This window comes from Mya arenaria, chromosome 1 (assembly GCF_026914265.1).
Source record: "Mya arenaria isolate MELC-2E11 chromosome 1, ASM2691426v1".
Classification (NCBI taxonomy): Eukaryota; Metazoa; Mollusca; class Bivalvia; order Myida; family Myidae; genus Mya; species Mya arenaria.
In genome coordinates this window covers 8,065,329-8,089,166 of record NC_069122.1, presented here as the reverse complement: position 1 = coordinate 8,089,166, position 23,838 = coordinate 8,065,329, and the positions used below count along the sequence as shown (strand labels likewise).

The following is a 23,838-nucleotide window of genomic DNA, read 5'->3' as shown; positions in this document are numbered from 1 at the left end:
TACGATATGGTATGATTTGAAATGACATATATACGTACGGTATAGGTGCGACTCAAACCGTTATCATGCGAGTCTTAAGCATCTGCACAAACAATCGTGGACATGTCAGACTTATTATTGTAAATATTATCGGTACACTCTCTGCATTCTTGGAAAAGATCAGGCTTTACGTACATACGGTAGATGCCACGTGAAAACGTCGAACTAGAATGTTGCTCGTAAAAATCGCGTATTATCGTAAAGTCACCGTGACAACAGTCTGCAAGTACGTCTACGGCAGGTACACGACACTATAAAAGTTGGTTAAGATATAAATAGTAAATACATTTGCTGGCATTGTTTTAATTTGCATAGGTCCTTCCAAAGTTCAACCCCCCTGTGAGCTATTGTTACGCTGACCGTTCAAAAGCAGTAATTCCAAATATTGTAGATAAAATAATATGCTTATGCATGTGTGGTATGTCTGTGTTTATGTATGTTGTGTGCCTATCGTTCAATGTCCGTTGAGCCTTAACAATTTTCCTTTTTGTTTGGTTACAGGACTTGTCCCCGTAGTTTTTATAGAATTATGAAAGATATTTGGTAAAACTCCCAACTTTGGCCGCTGTTAACTGTTGGAAATACAACATGACGATAAAACTAAGACATCTGTTTTCATTAATTATTAAAGGCAATACCTGTATACATTTCAAGGTAAAAAAGTATCGCCACTCAAGCAGGATGTAATCTGTGTTATCGAAGCTTAAAGGATATTTTCCTCATCTACTTTCAACTATTTCAATTCAGGTTATTTACGTTAAGTTGAACTTTCATTGCATCTCAAAAGGTTTTCCTGTTTTAAAACCAAAATTAGAATTTGAACAAACAACAAATGGATTGTAATAACACGCTATCTTGAAATGATATGCTTTTTCTGACTAGAAAAGCAAAGACAGAACAAAGAGAATAACTGCTCTAAAACGCGATTACCTATCAAAGTACATAAGGTCATCTGTACTTTAAATCCATATAAGGAAAAACAACCAAACGTTATTTATACTCCTCATATTTAATGCGTACGTGAACAAGTGGTTTTTAGATATACGTTGTTTTTACAAAAGCACGCACATAAATAGCAAAAATGCAAACAAATTAATAACACCAGTGGCCTTAATTTGTCTACAAAAGCGGTTCGTTTATTAGAAAAAGACCTTAATGATGTAACAGCTTTAGTCTTTATAGCAAATGAAAGACAACTGTTGTTAGAGCAGGCTATTAAAAACAGTTGCAAATAATTATTAATTTTAAATGTCAATTTTTAAAACCAACTAACTGCGATGATGCGAGGAATATTTGTTGGACTTGCTGTGTTTGCTGCTTTGGCTATAACGTTGATAACATCACAGAGCTGGTCTGGGTAGGTGCTATATTTTGTTTTCCCAAAATGGAAGCCAAATTATTGTACAAATATACATTCATTTATACTACAGTGGCATTTCTATGAACCATATTATTACAACGTATAATTGATAATCATTAATGCAATTCAAACATGCTACAAATTGCGTAAAATAATATTGATAAACAATGCTTCGAGCGATTGATGATGATGTTGACGATGATGCTGCTGACGATAATGATAGTGACGATGACTATGCTGCTGATGCTACTGATGACGATAATGATGAGAATGACGATGAGGACGATGATGATGACAGCACTTGAGTTACACCAATTTTAACATTGAAATATATTTATGATAATTAAGTAACACCAATTGTAACATTGATATATATATATATATATATATATATATATATATATATATATATATATATATATATATATATATATGCCAATTAAGTTATGCAAAACGCATATAAGTCATTATAATCTTATTATAATATTATGAATACGCCCCTAATACGTGCGACCCAAGGTGAAAACCATTGTGGATTACTAAAAGATGCATTCCATAAATAAGTTTGTTCATTTGAGGACGAAAAACACCTTTTTACGCATGCATGGAATCATCATACTACAAAATATAGATAAGCTAACCAAGTTCGCTATGTGCGCTAAACTCTTAACAGATACAATTGTCGCGAGAGAAACCTAACCCGTTTCAAAACACACACTCCCCGAATGGGTTATCTACTTACAAAGTCTTCCTCAAACAGATGTATAAAAGCTAGCTGAATCTTCGGCACAAATAGTCTGTCTGGTGTACAAATGCTTTGTTCTGGGTCGAGGATAGAATATTAAATACCGTTTCAATTAACTGCAAGTTGTAATTGAAGGTGTCGATACATTTAAAATAAAGTCATGTTGCGGGGGATGTCTTTTGGACTTATTATGTTTGCTGCTTTTGCTGTAACGGTGGTACAGAATTGGTCTGGGTAGGTCTTTTTTACAAAATAAGAAAGAAAGTATATTTATATATCTTTTTGAATTAATAGCTAATGATAACTTGTTTTTATTTTGTTTCATGTTTTCCGCGCATATGTGTTAAAGATAAAACTATAAACGCATTGAACTGCAAAGGTTATACAATTGATATATGACGATGATAAGTTTACCGCCCAAAATAAATGACATAAAAACCTATGGAACATATAGGGCAAAAGGTCGGATTGTTCCGTTGTCATATTCTACCATAAACAAAATCATATTATAAAGCAGCTTTGAAGGAACTCTCAGCAAAATTCGACAAATTGCATTTTGTATCAAATTAACATTAAACATATAAGCGTAATCTAACTTTAAGGAAAATACATTTTCGCAAACTCTTTCACATTACTACAATGACATTAGCAATGATTCGAAATACAATAAAACAATGGTTTGAACGCGCCTGAAGGATCCGGTTGCAAAGTTTGTAACATTATATGCTTCGTAGGCACTGCAACTGCAAGTATTACGCAGGCCAAAAACAAAAAGGGACCCGTTGACGGTTTTCCTCAAAACCCAGCCTCATAAAAATCATAGGGCTATGCTTCCTAAAGATCAGAATCTGGTGCACAAGAGGCGTCGCTATACGTTGGTTTTGTTTTTCATGAAAACAATGATAAACATATAAAAAAACACTTACTTAAAGGTGTTATTAATTATCGTTAAATTACTGTAGCAAGTTAAGTTGATGTTGTATGTTTTATAGTTTAATTTGTTTTGCTTGCCGCCTTGTCTGTTACTGTTATCGTCTCCCGTTCTTTTAAAATTTTGGATATTTTTCAGGTGTTTTTTGAAAACATGATCCGTTTTATCCGTTGTAAGTTAGCGTTGACAGTGTGACACATACGATTGCTTAATAAATTGAATAACATAAAAATGATTTTGGTGCTTAAATTACCAAAACCCTAACCCTAACCATTAACCTTAGAACAAACAAGTTTTTATTGGATAAACCGTATCCATTTCATGAACAAGATCAAATATAATTATCGGATCTTTAATTTCAGCTGATACTATTTTTTAAAGTATTGTTATTATAAACGATCTATTAGAGGTCAAGTTCTGGTTCACAGACAATGCAATGCATATCTGCCTTACATTTTAAGAATATTATATATCAATGAATGCCGACCAAAACTGTTCAATGGATTTGAAGAAGTTTAAGCGATTCGTAAAAGCACATCGAATTAAAATTTAATTAGGAAGCACACACTACAAATGGCTCTCTTGTAAAGACGCCTTTATGCTTAATATATATTTTGAAAAAAAATAGTTAAACGTCCATTCTTGCGTTTAGTTGTTGTATTTGCCCACTCGGGGAAATTCGCCCCTGGAGTATTTTTGGTCGCGTTTATATGGCTTTTAAGGAAAATGAGTAGTTTTGATAAAATGAAAAAAACTTTGCGTTAAAATGTACATTAGAAATAACGATGAAGCTAATATTACTAAAGAATGATAGTCATAGCTGCATTTGATACTTCTCTTATTCACTAAGCGGTATTATGTTGCAGTAATTTCTTGAAAGTAATAATGAAATATTTGTGTCTTTCACAGAAATGTTTTCAAACTGTCAGAGAGCATTCAAACTAGACGTGTTGATGTTTATCTCAAAAACAACTCAAGGGTCAAGCATGTGTTTAAAACGGTGCTTTTAATTACATGTATTTAAAGGTTAAGCACAAGAGTTTGATAGAAAATGAGTCATAAAGAAATTAGCCAATAACTTGAAAACAAACAGTTAAATCATAAAAAACATAGTAGCTAAAGAATGTCAGTCCTTTGTAGAAACCGTCTGACGAGGAATTTCAAAAACAAGTTTGAAAGAATGAATAATACGTTATTTAGATAAATTTGTCAAATATTTACTAAACATACTACCATAATCAAAATACACTTAGGGGGCAAATTAATAACTGCGTTTACATGACATAAAATACCCATGTCAGACAACTTTACTTCACCTCCAGACTAGTGGCAAATCTCCCCCGAAATAAATAATTTGTCCCGATGATTAATCCCGCGACATAAATAGTTTGCCTCGAGGATTAATCCCGCGACATAAATAGTTTGCCTCGAGTATTAATCCCGCGACATAAATAGTTTGCCTCGAGGATTAATCCCGCGACATAAATAGTTTGCCTCGAGGATTAATCCCGCGACATAAATAGTTTGCCTCGAGGATTAATCCCGCGACAAAAATAGTTTGCCTCGAGGATTAATCCCGCGACATAAATAGTTTGCCTCGAGGATTAATCCCGCGACATAAATAGTTTGCCTCGAGGATTAATCCCGCGACATAAACGGCGTATTTGAAAGGAAACCTAATTGTAATACACAGTACTTGTATATTACCATGACTTTGCGTGCCAGGTTTGAGCATTAAGATTGCCACCTAGGCAAATATATGTTGCCTGTTTCCTCGAGACGATATGGTAAAACACATTTTAAGGGGATGCAACTGATTGTTAACAGTGTTGAACCTACAAGTGCGGCCAATATTCAATCGTTTAAACCGAAACGTTTTCACATTGATTTGAGTGATTACTAAATATTCTTTATCACTAGCAAATAGTTGTAGGTGTGTCGGAGTAGCGTAATTTTGCAGCCTTTTGTTTACTCCAGATGTTGCTCTTTTCATACGTTTCCGTCCGAGTGGGGTGGGAGTTACTTTTCCAAGTCACTTATTGAGAATGTAATTTCTGATTATCGCATTTTTCATACGTTCCCGACCGAAAGAGTGGGAATTTCTTTTCCAAAAGGCCTATTTAGAATGTTTATCCGAATGTGACACGTTCCTGACCGAGCGGTTTGGGGTTGGCTTTTCCAGGTGACTTATTGAGAATGTTATTTCTGACTGTTGCACTTTTCATACGCTCCCGACCGAGTGGGATGAGCCTTTATTGTCAAGGTCTTTTATTGAGAATTTTATCTACGATAGTTGCAATTTTCAAACGTTTCCGACCAAGAGGGGTTGGAGTTGCTTTTCCAAGAGACATTTTCAGAATGTCATCTCCGGATGTTGCACTTTTCATACCTTCCGGACCAAGGGGGAAGGGAAATGCTTTTCCCAGGGTCCTATTCAGAATGTGATCTCAGAATTGTGCTTCTCTTACGTCCCCGACCGAAACGGTTGGGGATTGCCTTTTCAAAATACGTATTAAGAATATATATCCGAATGCAGCACCTTGCATAAGTTCCCGAACAAACGAGAGAGAAGAGAATTACTTTTAACAGACCTTCTGAGATACTTGAAATAACTTTTATAACCTGATATGTTTGCTGTTATTTCTTATAAAAACATGATCGTTAGATCAATTTCTTCATTAATGATTAATGTGTCATTTTGCACAAAATCATAGCTTAAGTGGCATTAACACTCACGTTTCTTGAACACTTCCCTCTCATGTTTAGCTTAACGACAAACCTTATCCTTTGGTTTTACCTCTGTAGTTTGCGTATAACTAAACAAAAAACGTCTATGCAGCTGAACTGTATCTACTTTCTTTTACTTTCAGTTTGGTCACAGGTATAAACGTGAGATCGTTTGTTTTTCGTTGTTTCTACCTTTTCGAAAAAAAGTATGGCGATCTGCTAAATATTCGGCTGATTTTTATTCACATCCATCAATTTTCATTTCTAGAGCATGCTTATACTGCATTCAGGTGTAGGTAAATGGACACTTGTCTTTTCTTGGACCCTGTTGTCGATCTACAGCGTATGATTCAGGAGAGGAAGATCGCTAAATCAATTTCCGTTCCTTAATTAGAAAATGAATTAAAATTGTTTTCTAAAAAAAATCATTCAAATATGTTTATAGTTGGTTGCCTCCAAACTTCTTTCTTGGGTTAATTAATAGTCATACACTGTACTTGTACATTGCCTGGATTCAGTTTTTCGTGTCATGTTTATAAACAAAAAATGTCACCGAAACAACTATTTATTGTTTGTCTCTTCGGGTTCATTCAATATGGCTTCTTAAAAGTAGTATATGCGATTATATTTAATGATACAAAGTCAGAAACCAAAAATTTAAGGCTTTTTGCTAAGGCTTGGAATTCACTGATCGAGAGGAAAAAACCTTGTTAACAACTTTTACCGAAACAACACTCGCATTAACGTATCTTGTTTTTATAAGTGTGTGGGACATCGCATTGGAACGGTCAGCGAAAATGTAGTTGACAGGACTTGGTGTTTGAATAGTTCATATGCAATTAGCCTTAAATCTAATCGATTATAACATATATCAGAAGGCAACAGAAACAACATGGTGCAATACGCCGCATAATTTAATCTATTGCAGCATGCAGTTTTCCGTCACGCGAACCTACTGACGATAATACATTGCAATAATCATGATATCTTAAATACGCAATGTCCAATGCATAAACACTTTAAAATGTTCATAATCACCAAAAGTAGGAATTAGAACGATCGTTACTCGAAATACTTGTAGTAGAATTATTTTAAGACAATTTTCACCATCTCTTTGCAGTATTTTGCGAAATGCATAGATTGCAAGCAAACGGGGGCTTGTTTGAACATCCATGCATTTCAAATCCGATGAAACTTGCTCGGTATAAAATGCCTTATCACAAAGTTAGGGTTAAGATGTGATTTGTATAGCTGATTACCAAAACTGCTAAAAGTCAAATTAAAATCATATGGGTATTTCATGTAATCAAGTTTATTTAGCTCTGCAACTCGAAGTTAGGGAAGATAACTGAATTGTTTTCCTTCGTCTGCAGGTAGAGTCGGGATCCCTAATCATAAAAGTACTTTGTGTTTACCTATTAGATTATTATTATTTGTTTTATTATTAAGTTTCCTCAACTTTATGTATACCTTGATAAGATTTACCATTTACGTGTTTACTTTATTCGGGATTGTTGGGATAAAGATGAGGAAGTGCACACAAACCCCAGTAAATTTACGTTTAACTGACCGTCACAAGGCGGTGCCTAACACTCCTAGATAAACACCTATTTTTTATAAAGTATATAAGTACTGTGTTGTTTGATGATATATTGTGCTGTTAATCAATGTTTTAAGTTTGTGATTGTTTGTTTTTGTGTTCTATGTCTTTGGCGTCTATCCTGTGCCATTAATCGGGGTTCTTGTTCAAACTTTCGGCTATTCTATGGGAGCATGTATTTATAATAACATTAACAAAATATCATACACTATGATGCTGTCACACGTGCGCGCTTTTAAATGTATTCTGCATATTTAATAACAAGTGAGTAAGAATAAATGTTAATTATGAATGCGGCAAAACCTGTGATCTAAATCACCGAAGTCATTAAAATATGTTGTTGTTGTTATTGAAATGAGTTATTTGAGGAAGTCGTGCATTTGCCGGTCACCAAACTTTAAATGCATACATTCGACTTTGACAAAAGTTTTTCTCATCGATTTTGACCACTGTAGCTTAAAAGTTGTTTATTTTAGAATATTACATGAATGTTCATAGTTGGCACAAATTATGAAAGAAGGCGCAAATCTGAGTTTCAAAATATCAGAGACGGCGTTGCTGGTGCAATTCATTGTAATGTGTGAATACATCAATTGGCGACAGCTTTGCAAGGTGACGGCAGGTGTTTTTGGAATTGTATACAATGATTTAAGTCATTGGTTTCAAACCATCAGTGTTCAGCCTTGAGAAGGATCTTTAATATGATAATAGGACTGAACCTTTATAAAAACATGTACACTTTAAAAAGCGTGATCTTGTAAAATTACTTTTTCTTTAAAACTACTAATTTCGTTCTAATGGATCGCCTGGGGGCTCGAAAACATTTGCTCGCTAAGTTACACATGACATATGCATTTTGGCCCTTTTAAACACATACAATTTGATAAGAAATAATAAGGTATATATAATAATTTAGGTATCAAATATTGTGTTATTTGAAATGGATACGGCTAGAGCTAAAGAGTCCAATATATTAAAAATCAATTGTTAGTAATTCTTGGTCCTGAACGCAAGTAGGTGGGATGTATGTATTTCTTTAGACCTTGCGGTCAAGGATAACCCGTGAAAGTGCAAGCACTTATTTCCAACGGGGTCCTTTGTTTTTTCTGAAGGGACAGCACGCGGTGGTGGGATACAAGGAAGTCCGGGTGCGATACCCTAGCTCTTTTTCGAAGAGACCCCTTGGTTCTTTTACGCGCTCGGTGTAAAGCACCGAAACACGGGGTACAACTTTCCTGGGTTAAACCAGTACTCAGCACACCACTTTTCCAAGCACTACCCTTTAAATGCCGAGCGCCAGGCAAGGGAGCTACTTGTACCAACTTTTAACGTCTTTTGGTATGACGCGGCCAGGGATCGAACCCACGACCTCCCGCTCCGTAGGCGGACGCTTAACCACTAGGCCACGGAGACGGATGTCAAATGGTGTACAATCCGCTTCGAACAAAACCGTAAAATGTAACGTTAAGAAGCTATATTGACACAATAAATCAAAACGTTGTTGGCAATAAACTTTGAATGTAATGTGGACGTAAAAAGTTAGTAAATAACACAGACAAATATAAAGGACAAAAAATATTATAATGTAAGTACATCTATTGATCTAAGCATTTTTATGAGCTATAGTTGATACTTTCAATATGGCGTTGTTAGACAAATCTATAGCACACTTTCATACAAAAGTGATAACAGTACCTTTAAATTAATCACATAATTATGTTCAATGTTTAATTAAAGAAGTTGAAGAATGTTTATCGAAGTCATTTTTTTCAGAAACTACCAGAGACGTTATGGGGTGATACGCTACGAAACGGTCTGGTATTGTCGATGCCGTTACTGGTACAGGTGGTGGTGGGGATTCGGATGGTATAGGCGATGGTGGTAAGTATGTTATTGAACCAATGACCTGAGAGACGCAGAAATGTCTTAATATATGTTTCTTGTACATTAACAGTTGTCGGCATCGTGTCAGATGACTTTTTCTTAAAAGGAAACAAGTAAGTGTTGCAAAACCCATAACTGTAAAACATATCAATACATAGGCGCCAAAATTTTATTGTCAGTCAGATACAATATATTTTCCTGCTTTTGTCAAGCGTTTGTGAGTATCTTTCCAATCATGTGAGGAATTGAATAACTCACGGTGTCATAAACAGGAAGCAAAGCGCAATAACTTTCCGATAATGGTAGAGCTATTTTGCCGTACTGTTGCTTTTATTGTTTTAATGCGTATTTCGCTATGTAATTTTTCAAAAGGCAGTTCTCATGAAATGGTTTTGGAATTAAAATTAAGAAAGTTATTAAAGGTTAAATGTGTGGGTTTTTTTTTTTGTTTTTTCGGCGATAAACGGCAAAAAAGCTAGAAATCTTCAAACATTACCGATAGATAGGAGTTTCTGTTTATTTGACGTACAATTGCATTGTATGGTTGTATTGGGTATTTCAATAAAATGACATTTAAGAAAGCAATACTGTAATTTTCTAACCTTGCGCTAGATATATGTTTATAGACATGACTAAGCAATGCTCATTTTGAACACTTAATTTGACGTCACACATTATGGAAATGACATGCATTATTAACGTATAAATTATCTTACTAGCTTTTAATGAAAGTTTTAATCCTAATATGGAATCTTTATGGAACAAAAAAAGGAGAAAGTATTTTTTTATATAAAGAGATACATGTACTATAAAGCCATCGAAAATGTCGGTATGGAAACATGGGTTAAGAAGTTGTCATAAATCATCACGAAAAGGATGCGACAAAGATGATCTATTTACAGTCCCAAGAATTTGCGATCAGATTAGTATTAGTGAGAATAGTCTGTTGTGTTGTTGTTGTTGTTGTTGTTGTTATTATTGTTCATGTGTAATCTTTAATGGCATTCCACAGTGCAAACGTGGATAGGGAAGGCCAAAATCTAAAACGTTTTCTGTTTAGCTTTGAGGAACGATCTTTTTCGGGAGTAAATCATACATTCTTTGTGACATGTTATGGGGTAGTAAGGAGTTGACACAATTTTAAGAAAGAAGATTTCATCAGATGTTGGATCAAAAAGCATTCGCATGTTTTCGAAAAGTCTGTCGATATTATAACTTTGTTTTTGTGTCCAAATGCCCAAGACTACCCCAGCAATGTATTGTGTGTTATGGTGATATCTTTTCAGATAAGATATATATTCAATAAAATAATGAAAAAGTGGATTAAATTCATTTCCTGGTTACAAAAATGCAAATATCTTTCTTAATGTAGCTGCAATCACCGCAAAGCATCAACACATTGTTGATAAGATAGTACTGACAATTTTGACACAAAACATTGTACTTATTTTGTATATAGTTATTTCCTGTAAAATGTAAATGCTTTCTGATTGGAAATCTGATCAAATCTTCTTTCGTAAAATTTGCTCAACTCCTAATTACATTTTTACATGTTGCAACGTATATGTGAATACTGCTCGCTAAACATTAAACCTCAAAACTAATAAACATTTAGTTTTGAAAACATTTTAAATTTTCGTCCTTCTTATGACTTTTGCGCTGTCGAAGGCCCTTTTGTATATTATATTTCTACATTTTGATTATATATTTTGCCAGGTGTCCCGCTTCCAGCTATTACCGCCGTCCTGTGTATGGTTATATTTACTCTTGTAAACCTGGATGGACAACGAGTACCTATCAGAACTGCAATAGAGGTGAGGGATATACATATGCTACACTTGTCGGAGGTGTATTATTTAAGAAATCCTCTGTTTATGAACATAGCAATAACTATTTCCTACAGCAATGAAGCATTGCCTAAACAAGAACTCTCAATTAAACACTGGTAAAGACCGAAGGCGTGGCTCCGTAAGAGGCGTATGTTGCGCTTTGTTTAATTTAAAATGGTGAAGAAATTAGAAAGTTATCTTTGTTTAAAGTTTAGGAGCAGCTTAGCTTAATAAAATGTAATCATTTCCCCCCCGTGCAGAAATGTCTGACCCGCGGGCACGTGTCATAGCCAGTTACAGATATCCCTTGTTTTATATTTATAACAAGTCCATGTGTATCTTTTAGGAGTGATTTCAACGCACGATTAGTACGAAATATAACACGACGTAAAATACTAGATGGGTACCCATGCATATCGATGGGTATCGTTTCTGTTTCATGTCGCATCATATCTCGATTATAACGAACATTTGTTTCAAATTTCAGCTATTTGTCGGCCATCATGTCAGACTGGTGGGAATTGTACACTTCCAAATCAGTGTGTTTGCCCTAGTACGTCAACTGGTGGATCATGTCAGACACGTGAGTATAGAATTGGTTTGATATCAGATATTTAGACACGTTAGTATATAATGGTTTTGATATTAGATATGCCTGACACGTTAGTATAGACTTGTTGTGATATCAGATATGTAAGAGACGTTAGTATATAATGGTTTTGATATCCGATATGCCTGATACGTGTGTATAGAATTTTCTTTGTTTTCAGATTCTTAAAGGGTATTAACTAGTAATTGATATTTAGATAAAAGCATATAGCTTATTTGATACACGATAGGGGAGTATATTTGTCTTTTAAATAAAGTTCATGTATATAATTGATATAAACTATTTCATACATCGACTTCAGCAACATAAAAAGTTCAAAAACATTGATGCAGTATTGCTTAAATAAAATTTCAAATGAAGCACAGGTATTCGCAATGTTATGACTATGATAATTATTTAAGTTTTTTTTTATAATTAACTAAGGTTTTTTAATGCAAAAAGTACAACTATATATACTCATATATTTACAGCTGATTGATTGTAATTAACTATCTATCTAAATACAACCATGGACACCACTGTTTTAGAAACGTCTTAAACATCTATAATTACCTTGGATTGTTATTGCAGTCACGTGTTCCTATAAACGCCCCTGCTATCCTGGGGACTGTGAAGCGAATTCATGCACGTGTGAGCCATCGTTTTATTCCACGAGCAAATCAGATGGATGCATTAACAGTAAGAATAACTGATTAATGAAATCAGCAAATTGATTCATGAAAATCTGTGAATATTTCAATGATAAATACAATAAATGACATTTAATTTAAATTGTTGTCTAAAACCAATTAATGCATGAATGCCTGAACGGTAAAGACAAACTTGCGAATGGTCAAACAAACATACAATCGGACGAAGGAACGAACAACATCGCACTAAACAAACAAACAAACGAACAAACGGACAAACAAAAGAATGAAAAAAAAATCAAATAATGAATAAAAATGAATGGAATACAATTTTTTTTACTGAAAAAAGCAGTAGGGAAAACGGGTTAAATAGTGTTTAAACTTCTTTTTATTTTAAGTTAGAAGCACTGCGGAGGAGTTTCGTCCAGAAATCGTCCAAAGCAACGTTACACTGGCACACATTCGGCGCTCTGATAATGAGACGCAATTTATGTTCACTGTGGTCGGGAAAGATGAAAATAACTTTACGCTTGTGTGGAGGTACGTTTCATAGTTTCGAAAATAGTGGTATTAAAGATGATATGATATTAACAATCAATTATGATTAAATATATAAAGAAACACGTGTTTTTAACATACGGCTTGGTGGAACTTTTTTACTGATTAACAATGTTGAAAGTTTCAATGACGGTAAAATATTACATGCATATGTTTATTGCGTTACGGGATGGAATCCATAAATAAAGTAACGAGTACAGGGAAGGCCCAGTTATATTATTATAAGGACCGGCCAGTCCGCCCCCAAAAGTGTTTTACCTTCGGGGACTGACTGGCCGGTCCTTACAATGCCATATGGCCCGAAGGGGTGTGTTCTATTGCTTATATATTACCAAACACTTTTAACCATGAAATAATCGTAAAGCGCTTTGATGTGTTTGACTGAACAAATATAATAATGTATTAATATACATTGATATACGGACCGATCAACTTTATATACACAAAGAAGAAACACATTTGTGTAAGGTATAATAATATAGAGTATATCACAGGTTAATGTTGGCGGGTGTTGGCTTCTGTTTTTTTCCCGGAATAAAAGTGAAATAAATGTATATTGTGTTGGAAATTGTTTGAAAATTGAATCCGGTTATCCATATTTTATGTTTATAGAATTAGAAGTGTAATTATATTGCCAGCAATCAAAAGCGTTTCAACAACCTGAGGTTCGAGTTTGATACGCTGATTGACACCCCTGAAATCCCAGAAAAGCCTAATTATGTCCATGACGCTAAAATTGGAATAGTCGCAAGCAGTATAGAGGCATCTATAAGCAAAATACCACGTGATGGTAAGTGCATCTGTTAAGAGATTTATATATGCTTGCCAGTGTATGTAAATCATGTTGTCAACACTTCCAGTAACGGTATAAATGTCATAGATCAAGCATCACTCTTGTAAGTGTACTTAAAACTGAATATCTTATTTTAGCATATTCTATAAATGCAGCTGTATCCTTCGAAAGCATAAAAACACGACAAAGTGAAAACAGTAGATTTCGCCCGATTTGATTCCTTTACGGCAATTACAAGTGGAACATTGTTAATGATGTGTTTTAGTTTATTGCTATCATAACAGTAATTTATGATGTGTTTCTATTTTGCTAGGAGGCAGCAAAAGATTCATTGCTTTCAACAAAACCTACAACTGTGAGACTGGAATAAGCAATGATAATCCTGCAGTAGAGAAAGACACTTGTGAAATCAACGATGAAAACTTTGCGACCCTGATTGAACATGGAGATATGTACGTCGTTACCAATTATGATAATGATCGATTGTTGCGATAAATAACTTGTGTCACAGTTGCACAGCGTGTAATTGATACGTTATTTCGTTGCAGCTATATCATTTCCCAAATAAATCAAAATAAATTAAACAAAACACACAACAAACCAACAAAACTTTCAGTATCAGATAGAAAATGCCCTTAGAATTTTAGCATAAACTGTTTTGTTTGCAGCCTTCTTCTTAAATTCCGATCGCGTAGCGGTGGCTTTCAAAAGCTAATCAACATAGATAACCAGGGGAAACCGTATGCGACCAAGCATTACAATGGCCTTCAAGGCGAGGAAAATGTAAGTTTCTATGTTCTTTAACATTAATTGTGCATATTGTGTCTTTACACAATGGTTTATGTACATTTGATGTATATACTTTTAAATATTATGCAATGGGTATGTGTCTTTTACAGCTGGAGTTCCGATTCGACTTTGTTGTACCCGAGCACTGTTCTTTAAATCCCGGGTCGTGCCTTCCAAAACCACTTCACATAGACAATGAATTTACCAGAGTAAGTACTTCAAAACTGTGTTATAATGGAATAAAAAGACTAGACAATAAGACATTTGTCTAAAGTTGAATGTTTATCAAATAAAGTTCTGAAAACGTCCAAGGCAGGGAATATGGTGTTCAAAGTTCTGGATTAACTGCTGGTTAAATTATGCAACTTTATTAATAAGTAAGTATTACCTAGCACGTTATAATCCTATATATTGGGTCCTTATTTTAGACTAACATCCGAGCCAGCTGGTCGGATTGGACAGATGCGATGGCTGGCATGTGGCAGTATTATATGGAGGTGTTTAAACTCGCACCCAACAGAGACGAAAGACTAGTAGAGGCCACGCCCATTGATCCAGTTTACAATATAACACACCAACGGGGAAATGTCTAGTTCATATACGCCCGACGAACCTGGAATGTACAGGTATTTTCGATTCATAACGCTTTTGTAAATGAGACCGAAATGCGAGACATTAATTAACTGGTTTTAAAATTCATCTACTGGAGTTTTACAATTAATTATTTAATTGACAAAATACAAATGAGTTTTCAAAGTTATTAACATACACGTTTTTAATAACACAAAACGATCTGATATGTGCAAACGAGATATAAAGGCACTACACATAATTTCAGTTTCCTGTTGTACGCCCGAATCCAATCGAAATACAATAACTTATTTTATGTCTAAGATTTTCGAAACCCATAGACGGAAATATCTGTTTCAGTGTGCTCTTGAAAGTGTCCGATATGGCCAACAATTCTCGAATCGCTCGGCGCTTTGTTCTTTACGATGATACATCCGTGATATCTGTGAGTAACGAAATGGACAAGAAGCTGTACATCTCGAGTGCTGTCGAGGAAACTGGATACGCTTGGCAAACGCCTTCGAACAGTGACGGTAAGATGCCCAATGTAAAGGCTACTATGACAATGTCGTCGGTCCGGGATTGACCAATATATAATTTACTTGTATGGTACGTGGTTAACCGAGTAGACTAACCAGTACCAGACCGGGAACGCACATGCTTTACAATTTGTGCGGGTTCATTGATTCATTCATAGTCAGTGAACATGTATATCTTTATAAGTACTGGTATTGTTGCAATAAAGGCATAAACGTGGTCACATGAAATAGTAAATCTGATGAAAACTTTATTGGATACTATTTAAAAACGTTGTTCATCATACGTTTGCGGTCAGTGACGTTATGAAGTGAAGTGATCTTCTGATCTTCCGATATCATTGAATGTATCTTAATGATTCAACGAAGTTGAATACTGCTTAAGATTATATTGTTCACTAATCATTACCGTCGCCGAACAGTTAAAACAACCAGAGACCGCGGCTTTTGTACTAGAAATTCATTTTCGGATTTGTATTTCACATTTCTTTTCTTGTAAGGTGTTTGATTGTTTACGTAAATTGCGCTTGAAACAACATTTCGATGTTATGTTGAAACAGATAACATTGTTACTGTGAACGTGAGATGGGATGGACACTTTGCAAACAAATTGCATGAAGACGGGAAATTTCTGGCTGAAATCGAGAAGTACCCAACTCAGTTCAAAGAGATAGAAGATGATGGAATATTGATGAGTTTAAAGTAAGTATTGATTGGTATATGCTTTGTTTATTACCACCCTGTTTTCGCACGAGAGGTTGTCATTTAAATAATGGCGATTTGTAGCGTGATAATGGTATCAAATAAAGCGTCGATATAAAGTTCATTTTAGCTACTTAAGGTATTGAGCTATTTGTTATTGACATTGATAATTGAAACTAAAGGGACAAACGGATAATAAAAGAAAAGCTAACAAAATAATTAGCAGATTTATAAATAAAGGTTACCGCATTGAAATCAAATGGGTTCACTGAATTTAAGAAGCTAAAATAAATGAGGTAAATCCATGGGTTTCATGTTCAGGTTTGTTGCCGACACTCTTGATGACGACGAAGGTAAACGTACACGGAAAGCCATTACTAACTACCATGGTATCATCAAATTTGAGGTAGCATATGACCAATCCCCATCAGAGGAAGTGCCAACAACAGGATGGACAGTTATCCCACTTCAAGAAAGTGTATCCACACAAAGAATCCTTGAAGATGGCGACCGTTTGCGCGTATGGGTCCGAGCTACTGACGTAATGGGAAATACAAATACAGACTCGACGTTCATGAGAATTGACGGATCACCTCCGTTCATTTCAAGTGGAAATGGCTCTGAACATCAAGTCGTATTAAATATTGAAGGTGAAGAATTCAAACATGCGTCAAGGTTTGTGATATGTTTGAACAATAGTTGCTTCTTATTCATACACTTTTATATGTGCGAGTCAGTAATACGATTTATGATTTTGGTATTGAAATTACTTTTCATTTTCTACAGTAATTTGTTTACATTTTCGTTCCTATTAAAACTCAAACAATCGTTTACAATGTTGCAGTTTCTTTAATCATAAAGGAACAGTCCGAATCACACCAGGGCTGTCTTTTAATTTCTCAAATGACAGAAAAGGTTATTTTTCGTTTTCAGAGCGAGCTTTCTGGCTTCTGATCTGCAAAGTGGTGTTCACAAGATCGAAATAAAACTAACAGTGAAATCGCCTGGCAAGGAAGACATGGTCACATATCGTAATTTCACAGAAGCTAGAAGAGGGGTACTCTAATTTATCTTATGATATATGTGCTTGTTTTAACGGAGTATTTCGCATGTGTATTGACTCTTGAATACATACATTATAAGGTCTTTACCTGTAAAATAAACTTAATATATTGATCATAAGGCGAATTACCAAGGCTGGTTCTTGGAATTTCCTTTCCATTATTGTATCAATAAGACTGCAATGAAAGCTACAAGGTCAAGCAAAACATTTCAGAAAAAACATCAACATAAAATAGCACGTAGCAAACGCAGAAAACGTCCAAGCTCCAATTTAGACGATTTTTAATGAGCTAGTGAAACCTTGAGCATATTGTTACATGATTGATCAAATGGTTTAATATTATTCGACAGTTTATGTATTTAAGGGCTTGTGGTTGCATATACCATTAAACACCATCGCAAAAGATCTACATACAAACCCAGCAGTTGGATTTTTATTTTACCCTGTATATGGTCAACACGACAATAAACTAGAGACTTAACGTATTAACGCCACCTACACAGCACAGACAGACAAAACGGATAACATATATGTTTTAGTTTAATATCCAATAGCACTTGTTCTATATGTCACTCGTAACTTAATTTGAATACAATGTTCACTATAGGGACAAGCCTAGTAATTGAAAAAAAACACACACAAAAACACCTTGTTTAGCGGCAAAAGTTAAGGGCCAAAACGGCAATGAAATAGAGCAAACTTATGAACACCACCTACACTTATGCAAACTCCACAAACAGACCACACACGGATGTTTTCGTTAACAGAATTAATACTTCTTTTTTACGATAAGTCGTTTTTCATTTATAATGTCGCTATCGATTTCGGGTGTTTTTTTTTCAGAATGACATCACAGATCCGCGGTGTATCGGTTTCGACAAGATCGGGATGTGTCTCCTGCCAACACAGATTGTGGAAATTGACAACTGCTGGCTAACTGTAAGCAAGGAAGACCTTGAGACGGCTTCAGGCGAGCTAGAGCTCACAGCTTACAACCAAGCGATGCTTACAGCAACCACTACATTTGATGTAAGATTCCCTTTTTATGCAGATTATTTTAATATCAGCATTTTCATTCATAACTAGTCATAATAACGCTTTTAAACGTTTACCGGGATTGTGGTATTAAGCTTAATGGGGAAACTCGGAACATGTAACGCAAAGATCAACTTCAATCAAGTTTCTAGCATCATAAATGCCTCAGAAATTTCATTCAACGTTAAAGTCGGTTTTTAACCTTTTTATTATTGGATAGATAATTTCAAAAGTTAAAAAAATAATATTGAAAACGACTCAAGGCAATTTAGGATTTACTCATTTGTCCCAAGAGGTAATTGTTCAATCCTTCTCATGACCACCTAATTAGACAGCTAGCAAAATGATACAAGAATTTACAATGTTTACTAATGTCTTCATAATAGGTCCATAATAAATTGACATAATTTATATCAAAGCATAATACCGTGTAATTTTTTAAACAACCATTCCATTTTAGTCAATATAATGAAATAAATTATAAACACAACATGATAAATTGTTTTGTTAAATACTACGTCTTGTCGCTTTTTCTTTCAGATGGGTCTATTGACAAACCTTCAAGGCTTGGAAAAATGTAGGTAGAATCATTTTATGACAGCAATTTCTATGTTCCCCAAATGGTACAACTATATGCCTTTTGCTACATTTCTGTTTCATTAGACACTTAACAAAACTGTTTTGAGTCATATGATAGTTCCGTATACCCTAGTCCTTTGGATGCATTTAACATTTAATAACTATTTGGAAAAATAGTTCCGGTTTTAGGAGGCTTCGATGAAGATCGTTTTACCAGATGTTAAATGCCCTTTAAGGGCATTGTTTACATATTAAATATTGGCAAATATTTACGGTCTTTGTTAAAATTCATTTATTACACAGTAACTGTCGGATACGCATTTACATTTTTTTTTTTATTTTAAGCAGCATAAAATTGATAGTTTTACTAATTCTATCAAGAGTTAAGATCACATTTCACACGGAATTCATTTGTTCGATACCTAGCCATATAAAACGTGAACAAGTCCCTTTAGTAGTATCTTTCAAATTGAGACTATTCTTATATTTGTTTATGTACTTTGTGCAACCGGATGAAGCCTGAATATTTTTGTGAATTTCCTAGTTAGAGTGAGTTTCCGCCTATCACCCAAGAGGATGTGAGTCCGAGCCCCACTAAGGATATTTTCTCATGACCTCTCAAAATGGACTCTAGTACTTATTTCTACACAGAAAACGAACTTGAGCGTTATATAATCTGCTACTAGACATTGATTTCCTACTTAAAACCCAATATTTCAAATATATAATCCAAGTTTACGACAATTTTTTATCTATAGACAATGGCCCAACGAACATGAGAATTGAAAACAAATCACCAACTGGCTTCAGACTTGCATGGGACCTGCCTGAATCGGATTCCTGTTATGGAGCATCAGACATCGTCATTATCCTTACAAACAGGGTACGACAAAGCTATTGCCCAGGTGTTAAGAAGTTTATACTAACAAGTAAACTTTTTACTCATCAAAAGGGAAACAACCGACAACAATAGCATTTAATCGAAAATGGCTATTTTAATATTTGGAATGTCAAAATTTAACAACAATGACACGTTGACTCTTTTTAAAAATATGACACCTTAACGTATGTTTTTAATATATCTTTATTTCCTGTGGTTGTATAAATTTAGTATCAACAACTTCAAACTCAATTCGGTTTATTTATGGCATTAAGCCACCGGCCCAGAACAAATTCTACATATATAACAAATTAAGACATAAGGATGAATATGGTGTCCTTACATAACTAAACTTTAAGTGCTTTGATTTTATGAACATATTGCGGAGTCATTTTTATCTTTAAAACCGCGTTTTTTTCTGCTTGGTAGGGACGTTCTTGTGCGTAACGTTATTTTTCGTGATATTTTACTTGGATATTAAATCTCTTTCAATAAACTTTTAGCTAATACATGTCGTTTTAGTTTGTGAAAATGTTTTCTTTGTTTGTTTCCAGTTTTAGTACAATGATGCTTTTTATTATGAAACTCTTTGATCACACATTTTAAACCTTTTATTTGCTAAGGCAGACTGTGTGTGTAACTTATAGTTTCAACTGCAATAACTAAAGATTATTATTATTTGTTTTATTTTAAGTTTCCTCAAGTTAATGCATACGTTTATAATATTTACCTTTCGCGTTTTTACTTTATTCAGGATTGTTGGGTTAAGAGTGAGGTTGTGCACGCAAACTGGTTTAAACCCACAGTGAATTTATTAAACTAACCGTTCCAAGGCGGTACTTAACAGTCCTTGATAAACACACCTAGTTTTCACATAGCTTATCTGCACTGTGTTCTTTATGTGATTTTTTTTGTGTTCTATGTCTTTGGCGTTTACCCTGATCCATTAAATGGTGTTTATGTTTAAACCTTTGGCTACTGAACTTGTTTCTGTAGCTTTTCTTATCAATATAAAACTTTTGATAAAATGTCTTACAAAATGCACACGTAATAAGGAAAAAAGATGAAGCATATTTATATTTTGACAAAGATATGCAAATGTTTAAATGATAGTTCATGCTATATCGACATGATATGAAAAGCACTACTTAACACAAACAACCCAACTATAGTATATGAAATTATATATGAATTTACTAATATCTAATATTTGTATGTTGTTATGTTTGTAATAGCAATAGACATTCATTTGTGTGTAAAAATAAACTTTAAAGCTTGCAATTTGTTTTATATATAACTATTATAAAATATAGCGTAGTTATTTTTTTCTTACAGGAATCAAATGGCGAAATTGAACTTAAATCGTTTGAATTTCCAAGTACGTCTACCTACTTGGATTTTCTCGGACTGAACCCTGCGATGAAATACCACTTAGGGCTTCAGATAAAGGCCGAAGGTGGAATGGCTCAGGCATTTGGGCAAGACTTGTCCGTTGTTACTCGTAAGTACGCTATTGTCATATTATATTTTTAATAAAATGTAGTTAATTACAATAGGGAATTATGCACAATTGGAAAAAAACAGGATTCATTTTCTATTGTTTACCAAATACCCCGTGCACAAACAAATATTTTGTTTAACATTATTCAGGAAAAAGAGTTGAAATTTGGCATAAATTGATAGCAATATATATTTGAACCCATTTGTATAAACATTACTCTGTGATCATTATTCCCACATTCGTTTGATGTAACTTTGATTTAAGATGGCTATGTCAACTTGTTCACACTCAAAAACAATTGAGTGTTTTTTTAGCACAATTGTCATCCTGAAAAATACATGTGTTTTGATAATCAAATCTCCTTTATTAATCTTATCACACACAGCGGCGGATCCAAGACTTTCTAAATGAAATGGGGGGGGGGGGGGGGCACAACTAATTATAAACATATCAAACATTTTTTGAATGCATTATTTTAATTATATAATGACATGGAATTAACATTTGACTTCACTGTCAATAATGTTTTGCAAAACAATTGAATTGAAAAGATACCATTTACTGAGATGATCCTTTAAAAAACAACAACAAATATATCTAGCAGATTTTGGGAATCGAACCAGAGTCGACGGATAAACAGGCTAAGTCGTTAACCACTCGTCCACCTGAGACACACATATTTATCTTTAAAATTAGTGCTATATAAATCTACACTACAATATATTGATTGCACTTAACGATACTGTAGGTACTTCGGATGTCATTGTTATAAATTTAAAATAACTGGGGTAAGAACAACTTGAACAACATTTTTTTGTATTTTATGGTTATAGATTTATCAAAATCGAAGGGTTTCAAATAACTTGACCCTGTGCAATATACGACTATGATGGAAATGTGTCTCCTCTTTTGTATAATAGCCCAATTCTCGCCGATAGTTGCATGATCGTTCATAAATGTTCATTTATGTGGTACGATTTCAAACATTTATCAACAAATTGAAAATAAGAATACAAACTGAATCGAGCGATTTCATTGTCATTACATTATCTAGTAATGTGTCAGACATCAATACGATATGTTTTGTTGTTGCGGAGATATTCATTTGTGGATACGGTAGATAAGCATTAACACGGCAAGATCTTTCCTCTGGTAAAGAAAAACAACTGCATAATTGTTTGTTTACATATCACTTTTTGAGCTATATCCGGTGTCCGTTCCCACACAGTGAGTCTACTGCATGACAAATAATTGCATGGTAACATGTTTATCGTGCTTGAACTATTACTTGTTTTCAAATGGCACCCAATCAAATATATGCTATCATTTAAAGTCCTTATAACACCCTGAAATGGATCTAGTAAACCTTAGCTTACGCCACATCTCAGGGAGTGTTGTTATTAAAAATCATTGGTAGTGGTGTCATTTAAATACATTTCGAACTTTTTTCAGATAATAGTTGTACACTCAGTATAAATTTAAGTATAATTTATATTTTGTGATTAAATCCAGATATTAAATATATAAATCTTTGTCATTTTTGCTTAGTTTGAAATAGCTGATGTCCAGATATACTAGGACAACCCATGTTATTTCCCATTCATTTACCGTTTTTCTTATGTACAGTGACATCGCTTACATTAAGGATATTGTGTTTAGTCCAATTATATTCCCTTGTATTGTTACTATTAACGTACTTTTTAAATGTAAAAACATGCATCATTTTCACTTTTTCGGAAGACATTTGCGTCGGTTTCCGTGCACTTTTACAAAATACATGATAATATTCATGGGTCTTTTTCAGCGAAAGAAGAATCACTTGGAGGAGTTTCTACTAGCACCGTTGTCGGAATAGTATTTGGTATGTACGGAACAATAACGTTAAGTCGTAACTTGAAAATACCAAGGTAAAACGAATTTGGATATCTTTTACCCGGAACTTATAGTCTTAAAATCTTCTTTTAATCTATAACCTATATACATAATATATTTTGAAAAATATAAACATATTTCAGGTCTTTTGTTGTTGTTGGTTTTGGTTGTAATCGTTCTCTTCTGCCTCACACGTCTTGGAATTATCAACATTCAACCACAACGCAGGATGGGCGAGATATGTCAAGCCGTTGCGAAGCGTGTACGTCAATTGAGAACGTGGGCGATTGGGACGCCCTAAGAACAATAAAAAGGGAACAAGACTTTTGCCAGTGATGTGAAATTCTTCAGTCTGTTCACACGTGTCTGTGACAGCTCTTGTTTGCCCCGTGGTTGTTCACCTCATGTAGTGCCTTTTTGTTTTTCCTTGTGTTTTGTATGACTCATTTATTTGGCCAATCATGGAATGCTACTAGTTGTTATTTAATTTTCAAGTTTGTTTTCAGTTTTTTAATTATATTTGATTATCCCTGTTGTCCGTGGTTTTCACATTTTTTCTTAGCTTGAAACTTCATTGGCGGATAACTGATATATTCTTTTTATGAC

At 34.3% G+C, this 23,838-nt stretch overlaps 1 pseudogene; it reads left to right on the top strand.

Annotated features, from left to right (window-relative positions):
* The first annotated feature begins 9,180 nt into the window (after positions 1-9,180).
* On the top strand, positions 9,181-23,533 carry LOC128236198 (uncharacterized; annotated as a pseudogene).
* Positions 23,534-23,838: the final 305 nt, after the last annotated feature.